The 5910-nt window shown below is 33.5% G+C and overlaps 1 protein-coding gene across 1 annotated transcript in view; it reads left to right on the plus strand.

The window, feature by feature from the left end:
* The window catches only part of LOC117168250 (basement membrane-specific heparan sulfate proteoglycan core protein-like), a 1113250-nt gene that overhangs the window by 1025860 nt on the left and 81480 nt on the right, over nt 1-5910 (plus strand). The window lies entirely within an intron of this gene.

Raw genomic sequence — 5910 nt, forward strand, 5'->3', positions numbered from 1 at the left:
GGTAGTCCGTTTAGCGTGCAATCGACTCGGGATACTTATAAGATACTACCATGATTTTTTCAGATTTTTTGGTTTTTTTTTTTAGTACTCGCTTACGATTTTAGAATTATGTTTAATGCTAATCACACGGAGAAACTTTCAGTTATAAAATTTGATGGTATAATATTTATTTTTACAATACGACAATAGCAAGCCAGGATATAGAGTCACTATTGCAAGAATTACTATTGTGAATATTAGACTCTGAAGTTATTATGTCTATTGAAATATTAAATAAATTATTAAATAATTGCACTTGTACCAACGGAAACTTACTATGATCCCTAAGACAGACTGTGAAGTTTACAAAACACAATAGTACAAATATTCTGTCGATGTTCATTCTACCCATTTCTAATTTTTCCCATAGAAAATAGAAAAAAAATTCTATGGTCGAAAGAGCATAATAAAAATAAATTCGCATTCACTTCACGCACTACAAATTTTATACATTCAACATACAATCAGATATTTATATTTTATTCTAAGGACAATTATTGAGATCGGTAAAATTTTGAAAATTAGTAAAGTTGATAAATTTTTTGAAAATTAGTAAATTTTTGAAATTCCCAAAAATTGAGAATATAATAAAATTTTGAAAAATAGTAATGTTGATTAAATTTTTGAAAATCAGTAAAATTCTGAAAATTGTTTCAGTTGATAAAGTCTTTGAAAATTAGTAAAATTTTAAAATTTTGGTAATTTTCTAGGGCACAGGTCAACCTCCACTCGGCATTCTTCAGAGTACCTGTCATGGCGCACCCTCACTCCAAATTTCCCATAGTACCTGTCATGGCAGATTTCCCACGATTGTAAAGGAACATTTTTTTATCGTAGGCATGCTTGATTATTTATTACATTTTTAAGTATGCTCTTCTTGGTAAAAAGTACATAAATTCACCTTTTTAGTGACAGTTACATGGCCCCTTTTCACTTAGGAAGAGCAAACTTAGGTATTTTACAAAGAATTTAGAAACCTTTGTTGAGATTTTTAGAGAGGCTTTCCTGGAATAAATAAAGATTAAAGGACAATATGTTAGTTTTTACGATTTTTGTGACATGCTTTTAAAGTTTTCCAACGAGAATTCTTTGGACTAGTGGGAGCACAGAAAATCTCCGATCCTCCAATGTACATCGAAATCGTTGTTCAAGTGAGGTGCAACCAATTTGAGCCACACAGGTTCATTCGGAGAATCTAGGGGAAAATCATCATTTAAACACTGTTTTTTCTCATCCAGAGCAACGTGAAGTGTCGTCTACAAAATATCAGTCACCTGTCATGATGATTTTATAGGGCGTTATTTGGGTGAAATAGATGTTGATAAGCAGGTAAGTTATAACAATTAATCACTAACTTTTAATTTCCTCCCATTTACCAGTGACTATTAGTGTCTTGGAATAAAAATTGTAATTGGCGTGATATAATATCCAAATCTTAACTTCTCTATTGGGAACCTACATGACATTCAAACCACCAAAGCCGGGATATAAAAAATAAGCCATGAACATCTGCATCGAAATTGATGCATGTTCTTTCGAAGAAATTTCCACTAGTTTTCGTGAAACATTGTAATGTTTCAAAAATAGCGCCGGAAAAATTCAAACTAATAAGATAAAATCCTAACCTGACCTTAAAGCCCAAACCGATCTGCGCATGCACAAAATAATTGATCCTCTCATCCCTATGTTTCATGAAACATATGAAACTTTGACATCAAACGTTTTCACGAGAAAAGATTCCAGCCCTATGTATCTGAAAACAAAATCGTGGTCCCTTACTGTCCTAAGTTGATTAATCCCTTATCTCTGCAGCGCAGCGTTAGTTGTCCCACCACTCCCTGCGTTTTTACATTGTAGGACATGTAACTAGACCACTTTTTAAAAGTTTCTCAGTAAATAAAATGTTATTTTTATGAAAACCCCTACGGAAATTAAATCAACTTTATTTATGTAATATTTCAAAACAGTGTTTAAAGTGATTTATATAAATGTTAAAGGGAAAACATTAATTTAAACCACACCCAATAAACTCGCTAAAGTGGAATATAACATTTGAATTAGAATAAAAAGTTAAAAATAATCCTATCTATTTCTGTATATACAAGGTTATACCAGATTTAATATTACCATTTTAGGGTTTAGTGAGTACTTACAGTCTTAAACTATCGAATAAATAATGAATAATAATTAATATTATTTTATTATTGAATTAAATAGTCCCTAAAAAAGGAAAACTATTTTTCAAATGCACTTATACCGAAAAAATTATTTTGATGAAGATATTAGAAACATAGACAAAAAATTAACCGATTTCCATGCATTTGGTCAATTTTTATCCCCTCAGCATTTAACGAAGTGAAGTTAGCTAGTGATGGAAGTGAAAATACCTTATTGTATATGTAAACGGTCATGACTTTTTCTATATATCCCGGCTTTAGTTTAAATGTCGACGGCTATGATTAACCTAACATTTGGAAGTTGCATTAGGAAGTTATAATTTTATTCTAAGTGACTTGTACGCACTGCTAATGAAAGAAAGTTGAAAATTAGGTTAATAATATTGCAATTGACTTCCTTATTGCCAATTATTTAGTCTAATATCGCAAGCGAATAGTTGCTTTGACAGGTGCAGGTGGCTGACAGCGCGGTTCAGCACTTCACAACTCTGTATGAGCCAAAATTCGGTCTCCAAATGATACTTGATGTGCACCTACGTTCAGAGGAATACATTTGAGACTTGAAAATTCTCCTAAATGCTCATTGGGAGACCAATGAAATTTGAGCTGCAATCAATTTAACACCAGCGTTTTTCTATGAGAAACCGGTTCATTCGGTATGTGTCTTTGCCCTAAATGGTGGGGATAGACAAAGGTCCAAGTATGTATAAAAGCGGGTGAGAACTTTACACAGCATTCAGTATAGTTTCAATCTTGAGACCAATTGCCGCAAAATGTCTCAGAACAAACCAACTCACCCTGCTACTGCTGACATCCAAGCCATTGCAGCCAAGGGTTAATATACAGCCTCAATGGACATAGCAAGTGTACGGTCTGCATTGAAACGTCGCTTACCTGAGGTACCTGCTCCTCGACTCGACATCTTGGGCATGTTTGTTAAATAGAATTGACTATATATCAGCCTTCTTTGAGACTGGATACGGGTACCTGAAACCTGTGGAATTGGGGAAATTCAGCATTGTCTTCAACACTTCCAACGGCAGCAAGGCAATCGCCTTTACTCTCCCTGGAGATAAAGAGGAAACCACCACGGAAGTCGGGGTAAAAAAATGGCCCAAAGAGTACAGCCCAACTATAGTGATGCAGAAAACTACTTTTCAAGGATTAAAGCAAATTTTTGTTTGTGCCAATGAATGTTTACGACAGATAAAAAGGCAAGCTACGGATGTCGAAAAGTTTTTAAATCTTCTAATAGCTTAGACACATAAATATACATTTTGAAAGCGAAAGTTCAGTCTCCTAGCGAAAATAAAAACTGTGATTTTCCTTTCTATGACCTGTCCCCAGCGAAAATTTCACGTAATATTATCTTATTTATGTAGTTTAGTTTTAGCAGAATAAGGAAAATTTATTTATCTTTATTCATTATTGGTATAAAATAATATTTACTTGCGATTTTTAGAAATAATTAATTTTTATATTAAAATTTTTCGTACTGAATGAGTGCTAATACTTGTGGCATTCGCAATAGTGATTTCTGTGTATTTTTAGGTTATGTTCACTCTTAAATTTATGCTAATGGCCCTCCACCCTACTTTTCCATAGCGTCTGTCATGGCGGGTTCCCCCACTACAAATTTCCTATAGTACATGTCATGGCCGCTTTCCCCCACCATAAACTTACTATAATATCTGTCATGGCGGACCCCCTCACTCCAAATATTCCATAATATCTGTCATGGCTGACCCCCCGCTCCAAATTTCCCTTAATATGTGTCATGGCGGACACCCCACTCCAAATTTCCCACAATATCTGTCATGGCGGACCCCACACTCAAATTTCCCCATAGTACAGACTCCACCCCCTACCTCCACACAAAATTCCCCATAGTGGTCCTATTCTACTTTTGTGGAATAAGAGTCAAGAAAGCTTCAATTTAAATCCTTAATAAAATCTATCCTGTTTCAATGTAGTGTGCCTAACAAGCATACGTCAATTTAGAACCAACAAAAATATTGTCTTTTTTGGTATGAAGAAGTAGAACGGACAAGGCTTGCGTCAATTATTGTACATGATATCTTGTCACTTATGTTGATAATGTAAAAATATAAATATTAATGCTTGAGAAACCAATCCTTTTATAGACGGTACTAAATATAAAGCTCATGATTTTGGTTTAAAATATTTAAGGAATATTGTTAAAAATATATGCTAACAAAATCATCCTTTGTATTGAAAGCTGTGCAATGGTTCATTAGTAAACATTATTTTTTAACTATCTACAAATTTTAATGACACAGAAATATTATACTTCTACTCATTAATTGAAATAAATTCCAATAATTGAAAATCAGGATTCAACATCCTGAATTATATTTGTTTGAAAAAATTTAATAAATTGTCAAGGTTTTCTAGATAATCGTATACGATTATACTATTATTAATATAAAAGTGCTGATTATATTGTTAAAACTTGAAACGCAGCTAAGATAAATACACTAGAAAAAGTTTCTCTTTTTAAAGTAAAACATTTACACAACGAAATGTGCCCAAAAAGCATTCATGTGTTTAGAATCGACAAACGTATATTTTTTTATTGTGTATACATACATTCTTAATTAAATAGCGTGCCTACTTGAATTACAGATAGTCCGTACCTTAATTTCAGGAATCTGATTCCCTTAATTTAATGTTCAGATATAATTTTTAATTTTAGACTGCCTGTCCTTCTTTTTGTTACACCTTAAATTAGGCCCAATCTCCAACTGATAGTACGTCTTTCTTTTGCCTGGATATCAACGTCCATATTAATGGTAAAAGAATTAATTTTGTCGTGATTAAAATTATTTGGCACAGCGACATAAATGTACCATTGTTTTGTGTACGGTTTAAAGAACTCATCATTCAGTTTATCCCTCTTCTGCCCTGATTGAGCACCATTTCCATCCTTCTCTATTATTAATATATGTTCAGAGTTATGAGTGTTTACCTTAACTCTAAGAACGTTTAAATCCTTATCATTCCGAATAAATGGATTCAAATGCTTTCCATGTATGAGTGTTCCAATGACAAAACCATTCTCTATGGCCACTTTAATTTTATGGTGTGGTAAAGGGGAATAGTCGCCTCCTGGACGAGGTGCGTAACTAAAAAGAGAAAGCTTAACGATATGATCCGCATTCGCGATCGGCCTCTTCGGGCTTCCGGGTAATACTGCAAAAGAAAGTAAAATAAGGAAATTCATTATTTTATACATTTTTTTAATTCATTAAGTAAATTGAGATGACGGATGCAACAACTCGACAAGCGCTCAAAACCGCATAGAAGTATTGTCCAGCCGAAAAATCTATCGATAAAAAAAATGTGGGCGAAACGTAAAATAAAATATACATTCGAATCCAGCTTGATGCGACAGACAAATTTTTCTTATGAAACTTTTTTATTCGATAATTATTACTTAAGATAAACAATAAAAGCTTAGAAAATGTTTGGATCAAAAATCCATGCTTTAAAAAACACAGCTCGCGATTTTTCGGCCGTTTGTTGATAAAAATGCTTGAAACTTGTATTCGCTGCGGACCTGACCTTGAGTCGATGCCGGATATGACTGCTAGCGCTCGGCGCGGCAGCAAACGAAAATTCTCGTTAGATAGAAATTCAAATAATGGGTACCCTCTGATATTACTTTAGAATA

The sequence above is a fragment of the Belonocnema kinseyi genome, chromosome 2 (assembly GCF_010883055.1).
Source record: "Belonocnema kinseyi isolate 2016_QV_RU_SX_M_011 chromosome 2, B_treatae_v1, whole genome shotgun sequence".
NCBI lineage: Eukaryota > Metazoa > Arthropoda > Insecta > Hymenoptera > Cynipidae > Belonocnema > Belonocnema kinseyi.